Source organism: Megascapheus bottae, chromosome 2, assembly GCF_031878675.1.
Source record: "Megascapheus bottae isolate mThoBot1 chromosome 2, mThoBot2.hap1, whole genome shotgun sequence".
In the NCBI taxonomy this organism is placed as follows: Eukaryota; Metazoa; Chordata; class Mammalia; order Rodentia; family Geomyidae; genus Megascapheus; species Megascapheus bottae.
The window spans coordinates 89,409,405-89,417,856 of record NC_143510.1 but is presented as its reverse complement, the minus strand read 5'-3'; positions in this window follow the sequence as shown (position 1 = coordinate 89,417,856).

Here is an 8,452-nt window from a genome sequence, read left to right as displayed (position 1 = left end):
ACATTTCCTAATGCCCATTAAAACACTGGTCTAACACTGTACTGTGAAGGGATTTGCAACTTAATTGCATTTATTCATAAAGCAGAATTAACTTGCCATTCAGAGAACTAATTCTGACCCTGTACTATGACAAATCTATTTATGCTTTTAAATCCTCTCAAAGGAAAAAAAAAAACAAAGAGTATCCATTTGAGTAACAGAATGACACGAAAAAATCAGACTTATTCACTGTATGTCTGCCAGTTGTACTACACATAACAGTTTATTTTTCTTCCCCCTCCCCCCCTCCCAGTGGTATAGCTACAAACATTTCCAGCTGAAAATTCTTTTTCTCTTTTCAAGAAGGTCTAATGAGACTGGGTGCCAATAGCTCATGCCTGTAACCCTAGCTACTCAGGAAGCTGAGATCTGAGGATTGTGGTTGGCTGAAAAGTCTGCGAGAGTCTTTTCTCCAATTAACTAGCAAAAAGCTGAAAGTAGAGCTGTGGCTCGAGTCGTAGAGTGCTATCCTTGGAAGAAAAAGCTAAGGGACAGCACCCAGGCCTTGAGTTCAAGACCTACTGCAGACACCTCTCTACCCTGCACGATAGGAGAGAGCATCCATCAGCTCTCACTCATGCACCCCGCACTGGATTAGAGACAGCCAGCGATCTGTGTACAAAACCCACACCTAACCACACACGCCTTCAACTTTAATCAAGAAGGGAACTAAACCTTGTTATGAGCAAATCAGGACCCAATTAAAAGAGAGAAATCGATTACAAGCACATTAACTACATTATATTAATGTATGTTTGTAATTAACCACTTACAGTTTTCAAGACGAAGGGAGATATTTTTTAAGGAGAAGAAAGTCTCATAAGTGAACTAATGTATAAATAAAGCCAGGAGGGCAGATCCCGCATGCTCTTCACAGCAGCTGATGTAATATTTATACTAATAGATAATAAAGATGTATGCAAATGAAGTGTGATGGAACAGCCCAATCAGGATCTATTAAAGTCACAGAAGTCACCATGGGCGTTGTGCTTGGGAAGCATTCTGTGATCTCGCCTTGCCTGTTTGCTTGCACAAAGCCTTGCAGTTTATCTGGCCAGTCTCCTCCCCCCCTACCCCCCCCAGAAGTTCCTCCCGTGCCCCTGTCCGGCCTGGCTCTCCAGTGACACATTCCATTCTCTCAGATGGCTCTGAAGCCAGGCACTTCCTCATTCTTATCCAAATGAGGTGCCGGTGGCCGTGCACTTCCTGCTCTCTGAGCATGCCCCAGGATGCTCCCGCCCCCTCCGCTGCACTCTGGGGATCACACACAGACTCGCTCAGGTGACTATATGCTGCCAAGTATGGGATCCGCTGCTCTATAAAGATCACCCAGAATCTGCTCATCACCCATCATCCACCTGTCCATCCATCCATCCATCCTTCCATCCATCTACTCATCCATCATGTATCCATCCATCCACCACCCATCCATCCATCCATTATCAATTCATCTATCTATCTATCTATCTATCTATCTACCTGTCATCAGTTCATTCAACTACCCATCCATCTACCTACCCATGATCCACCTACCCATCCATCATACATCCTTTCACCATTCTTCCATCTCTGAATTCATCACCCATTTTTCATGTATTCATTCATCATCCGTCTATCCATCCATCACATATTGGTCTATATATCTACCCACGTACCCACCCATCCATCCATCCATCCATCCATCCATCACCCATCTACCCATCTATTACCCATCCATTCATCATCCATCCATCTACCAACCCATCCATCTACCCACCCATCACCTATCCATTCATCATCCTTCCATATATCCAGCCATTCATCCACCCATCCATTCATCTATCCATCTATCATCAATTCATCCATATGTCCACTCACCCACCCATTCATCCATTACCCATTAATCATTTATCTGTCCATCCATCCATCCATCCATCCAGCTATCAATTCATCTATCATCCTACCTATCCATCTATCCACCAATCTCTAACATTTAGTGATACCTGTACCAGATGCTGAGTCTGCACAGTTTTAATTTACATTTAAATTAAAATTGTGTGTGTGTGCTGGTACTGGAGCTTGAACTCTGACCTCACACTCTTGTATAGGCTTTTCACTCAAGGCTTTGACAGTTAAGCCACAGTTCTACCTCCAGCTTTTTGCTGGTTAATTGAAGTTAAGGTCTCACAGACTTTCTGCCTGGGCTGGCTTTAAATTATGATCCTCAGATCTCAGCCACATGCATAGTTAGGGTTATAGGCACAAATTTCCAGTTTCCAGCATACATTGAACCTAGACAGTTGCTTTAAATACCAGGGGTGTGTGGGGTGGGTACAGTATGTCTAATATCTATCAAAATAACTTTTTTTAAAAATTTAATTAATTAATTAATTTTTGCCAGTCCTGGGCTTGAGCTCAGGGCCTGAGCACTGTCCTTGGACTTTCTCAAGGCTAGAGCTCTACCATTTGAGCCTCAGCACCATTTCCGGCTTTTTTTTCTATGTATGTGGTACCGAGGAATCGAACCCGGGTCTTCATGCATGCTAGGCAAGCACTTTAACCACTAGGCCAAACTCCCGGCCCCTCAAAATAACTTTTATTTGTATTTCTCTAGGAGACCTGGGGATTGAACCCTGACCCTTGTGCTTACCAGGTAAGTGCTCTACCACGTGGGCCATAGTTCCAATCTCTATTTGTATTGGTTTTCAAGGTAGGGTTTCTCTTTACCCCTGGGTTGTCCAGGGCTGGGATCCTCCTGCTTGTGATTTCCTGTGCCACTGGGATGACAGGCATTGCTACCATGCCCAGCCATTGAAAGAGTACTTTCTGTGTGTGCAGGTCCTGGAGCTTGAACTTAAGGCCTAAGACTGTCCGGAGCTTCTTTTGCTCAAGGATAGTGCTCTACCACTTGAGCCATGGCTCCACTTCTGGCCGTTTGGTGGTTAATCGGAGCTAAGTGTCTCATGAGCTTTCCTGCTTGGGCTGGCTTTGAATCACAATCACCAGATCTCAGCCTGCAGAGTAACTAGGATTATAGGCGTGAGCCACTGGCGCTTGGCTCCAGCAATACTCTCAGATCAACAAGTTTATTTGAACATGGCCTTGCAAGTATTAAGAAACCGAGAGTTAATTCATTCCTTCATCCCTCCTTCCTCCCTGCCCCCCTTCCCTGTCCCCTCCCTCTACCTCAAGCTCCATGCTGGGGGTCTTCCTTGCCCTTTCTTTTGGTCACACCTGGTCCTCTTGCCACCCCAGCCTCATGGGTGTTGCTGGCACAGAGATGGCAGAGATGGAGGGTTCTCTGAGTGGTTGGGCCTCTGAAGCTTCTCTAGCTCTAGGCTCTGCAATGTGAGGATCCCTGCAGAGCCCGCACGGGCAGCTCAGGAAGCTGCCAGCAGGGGGCACTCTCACCCCACTGGCCTCTCTCCAGGCCAGGGGATAAAGGACTCAGGATGCCCTTTCCCACCCCCGTGAGACCAAGGGGACCAGGTTGGGGCCAGGCATCGGTGAAACAGTGCCACCAAAGTTGCTTCCTGGGCCACTGTCCTCTGTGCATCCCGGGGAGGACCTGGGGCCTGAGACGAGGCTCCTCCTTCAGGAGGAGAGGGGCAGTGGGGCACAGGCCACCGCCGTCCTCTGGGACCTGGGGCCATCTTGTTGTCTACCTCCAGCCAGGAAGAGTGGCCTGGCGGAATGGGGCCTCACCTAAGTCTGGGTCTTATGTGAAATGGAGCTGCAGTTGTGCCCACCTTGGGTGGGAAAATGGGTTTGAATGTTTACCACAGAAAGCAGAGAACATTAGAAATAAAAAGACAAGGGTCTAGGATGGAGCTCACCTGTCCCTGTCCTGTCCAACCCTCTCTGCTTTGGAGTGTGTGTGACTGTGGACTAAGTGTGAAGTGGCCTCCCTCACATGCCCTCCATGACTGTCTACTCAATCCTGTGTCCTCTGAAACTCTCTGGGGAAAGCAGAGGTCCTGCTCCGAGGGAACGGAGTGGGGGACATAGGGGTAGAGGGCCAGGCGCTTGCCTGTGGCTGTGAAGGGCACAGGACCATCCTTGGCTCAGAGACATTATGGTGAAAGTGTGAGCAAGTGCAGGAGTGCCAGTGCGAGTGCCAGGGCTCGGGTCATGGAGAAGGGGGTCAGGGAGCCTCAGGAAAGGCTATCCCTTCCCAGGATCCAGAGCAGTGGTGGGATGCAAGGTCTGTGTGCACCCTGTGCTTCCGTGGCTTCTGGGGTTCGAGCCTTGGGGAGATCCTGTGAACAGTGCGTTGTCTGGCTGCACCCCCATCCCTTCCATCCCCTCCTGGAGCCTTTGGGAACCCGCTTTGGTACAGAGGTGGCCAGAGCAGCTGGGGACGTGGGTGGGGCTGGCTGGGAAAGAGGCTTAGCCCTCAGTGCCAGCCAGGGGATTACATGTGTGTGTGTGTGGGGAGAGGTGGAAAGGGAGAACACAGCCTTTGCAATCACCTGCACAGATAGCTTTTGCCCCCTCTCCCCCGCCTGTTGACCCGGCTGCCCCCACACCCTGAGCCCCTGGATTGTGTTCTCTTGGGGTTCACAGTGACACTTCTGCCAGGGTTGAAGGGAACTGCCTGATGCCGCCTTCATGATGAGGTTTCTTGACCTTGGGTTTGACAAATGAATCCCTGCTAATCCCTACTTGCTTGTCCCTCTGCAGTGGATAGGAAAGGCTTCAGGCTGTGCCCGAAGGCCACAGGAGCCTGGGGTGTCACCAGGGCAGCGGATGGGACTGGGATGTTTCACAGAGGCCGGGTGTTCTGCCTCCAGCAATGGGAATTCACATTGTCCCCTGAACGTGGCCACTGGCCCCCATGGTATGTCATTTTACAGGAGGCGAAAGTGGACAGAGGCAGGCGCTGGGCCTTGGCAAGGGAGAATGAAGAAGAGAAAAGTGGCGAGCAGGACGAGGTCAGAGCAATCCAGGAAAGCTTCCTTGAGGAGAGGGAGGCAGAGACTGTCAAGGACAGTCAGGAAAGCAGCTCAGTGGTCCACCCAGAAGGCAGGAGAGTAGATCTGAACCATAGGCTTAGGTTCAAATTCTGGAGTTTCCATTTTCTCCCTGGCTGGTCTCAAGTGAACTCACCCAACTCCCTTGGGGCTGACTCCATGTTTTCCCACAATCATATCGGCAACAAAGTTTCACTGCGGATTTGACAAGCAGTAAGAAACTGTCAGAGAGTGGGCTTTTTGTTTATTTGTTCATTTTTTGCATTTATTTTATGCTAAATTTATTCTCATGCCATAAGGTTTTGTTTCTTGTTTTTTTTTTTTTTTTTTTTTTTTTTGCCAGTCCTGGGCTTGAGCTCAGGACCTGAGCACTGTCCTTGGACTTTCTCAAGGCTAGAGCTCTACCACTTGAGCCTCAGCACCACTTCCGGCTTTTTTCTATGTATGTGGTACTGAGGAATTGAACCCGGGTCTTCGTGCATGCTAGGCAAGCACTTTAACCACTAGGCCAAACTCCCAGTCCCGTTTCTTCCGTTTCTTTTGGGATACCTTTTTCTTCTGTGCAACTTCCTCTTCTGGTTTAGGAACCATTTGCTCCTTTTCAGTAAGGACCGACTCAGTGCAGTATGGATTAATCCTACCATGGGCTCTGTAAGCATGTTTGTTTTGTTCACCTGGACGAGTTCAATGTCCAGGGAGTCTCCATCTACACACTTCGGTTCAGCATTCCTCTCTACATTCTTAAGCATGTGCAGCAGAAACTCAGCACTTTTTTGGATCACTGACCTTGTGTTCAACCCCACTGTTTGGCCTGGGCACATCTGCCAACTCCACCATTGTAACCCCATTCTGGTACACATTGTTTCTTTAAAGTTATGTCTTTCAGATACTTTGTAGCTTTTTGGATATACATACCCTTGATGGCCTGGGCGTTTCTCTGGTGATCTTAAAGTGAAAAGGAAGATTTGAGCCTCTTGACTTGCATGATTTTGTGAGGTTTTCTGGGTCTAGAGAGCAGCGAACTATCTTCACAGGTCACCTCAGCCAGTTACAGGAAGAGTGTCTATTTTTGATTATGATCTGCATGGGTCAGACTAGACTCAAACTTGTGATATTCCTCCTTCAGCCTCCTCCTCCTCCTCCTCCTCCTCCTCCTCCTCCTCCTCCTCCTCCTCCTCCTCCTCCCTTTGCTGTTCATTGAGCTTGAACTCGAGTCTCTCTCTCTCTCTTGCTTGGCTCTTTTGCTCACAGCTGGCACTGTCCTACTTGAGCCATGCCACGAGCTGGCCTGCTTTGGCTGGTTAACTGGAGATGGAGTCTCTCGGACTTTCCTGCCCAGGTTGGCTTCAAGACCCAATCCTCCAGAGTGGCTAAGACGATGGGAGGGAGCCCCTGGCATCCGGGTGCTCCTGCTCTGAGTCTTGCCCGGGCCGCCCCGTCCACAGACGCAGGCGCTCTTTGTGTATGTGTATACTAGTCCCTTTTCTGCGTCGGTGGCTTTTCTTCTAATACTTCTTTATTTCTGGCCACGATTCTTCACTGTAATCAAGCCTGGTTCCTATCTATGGCTAATGCTTCAGTGTGCTCCCGTGAACCATCCATTCCCGAGCCGAGCCGTGGAGCTGCTCTCCACCCTCCCCGCGGCCGCGCCAGGTCGGTCCAGGCCCCGGGTCGGTCCAGGCCCAGGCTTCCCGAGGGCGAGCTGCCGTGGAAGGTCTTAGCCCCCGCGCCCCGGGACCGCCATCTAGTCCCCCACTGCCTTCCTTCCCTGGTGTGGGATTTGGATTTAGGTTGAGCTGCCAGATTAAAGTCAAAGAGATTAAAAGATTACCCGTGGCTGGAAGATAAATTCTGCCTTTTCCCGAGGAGTCATTGGGGATGGGGCGGAGGCGGAGTCCTGCCCGAAGGCCCGCCCCTCCCGCGGAGGCCCCGCCCATTCAACCCACGAGCCCCCTTCCGGCGGAGGCCCCGCCCCCACCCCCTGGGGCCCGCCCCTTCCCTCGGGAAGCCCCGCCCATTCCCCCCACGAGCCCTCCCCTTTCGGTGGAGGCCCCGCCCATTCTCCCCACGAGCCCCCCTTCCGGCGGAGGCCCCGCCCCCACTCCCTGGGCCCGCCCCTTCCCTCGGGAGGCCCGGCCCCTGGGAGGCTTGAGACCACTCCTGGCCTGGACTCAGCGTCCTGAGGTTGGGAGGGTGCGGGGAGCTGAGCGGGCTGGCTGGGCCCCACCCCGGGGCTTCAGTGCGCTCTAAGACGCCTGTGCCAGCTTCAGCAGGGAACTGGTTGGAGAGGCAAGCTTGAGTTTCCCCCATTCAGATAGCTGAGACAGACACCTGGCGGACACGGGGGAGGGGCCGCACGTGGCTTTTAAAGACACCCCCTCCCCCCAGGGAATTCTGATCCAGAGGTCCAGGGTGCATTCAGTAACGGTGACAACTGGTGATTTTAGAGCCTTGTAATTCCACTCACCAGTGGCCTCTCCCCCTCCTCCTTCTCCCTCCTCCTCCCCTCCCCTTCCTCCCTCTCCCCCTCCCCCTCCCTCTCCCCCTTCCCCCCTCCTCCTCCTCCTCCTCCTCTGCCTCTTCTCTTTTTTTTTTTATTGTGCTGGTGCTGGGGCTTGAATTCAGGCCCTGGGTATTGTCTCTGAACTTCTGTGTTCAAGGCTAGCTCTCTGCCACTTGAGCCACAGCTCCACTTACAGCTTTTGGGGTAGTCAATTGAAAATCAGAGTCTCAAAGACTTTGCTGTTCAGGCTAGCTCTGAACTGCAGTCCTCAGATCTCAGCTGAGTAGCTGGGATTGCAGGTGTGAGCCCCCATGCCCAGCTCACCAGTATCTTGTAAAGAGCAGTGTGTTCCATCACCTACTTTGCAGGAACAGACTCACTTCTCTGCATGCCATGAGTTGGAGGCAAAGCCCTCTCCCATCACACTGTGGGACAGAGGTAGGTCTTGGAGGCTGGGTTGCTACCCCTAGTTCTGGATGATTTCCAAGTCTCAGAGCTGCCAGTCACTGCTGGCTCCAGCCTATAATCCTATACTCAGGGGGCTAAGGTGGGTTTTTTTTTTTGGGGGGGGGCAGTCCTGGGCTTGGGCTCAGGGCCTGAGCACTGTCCTTGGGTTTTTCTTAAGGGCCAGAGTTATACCACTTGAGCGACAGCACCACTTCCAGCCTTTTCTGTGTATGTTGTACTGAGAAATCAAATCTGGGTCTTTGTACATGCAAGGCAAACACTCTACCACTAGGCCAAACTCCCAGCCTGAGGCTAAGATTTTAGGATCATGATTGGAAGCCAGCCCCCTAGACAAATCTGAGACATTTATAACTCCAATCAACTAGCAAGAAGCCAGGAGTGGAAGTGTGGCTCAACCCAGCCTTGAGCCAAAAAGCTGAAGGACAGTGCCCAGATCTTGAGTTCAGAGTTCAAGCTCTAGTACGCACATGAGTATGTGCATGTACACACA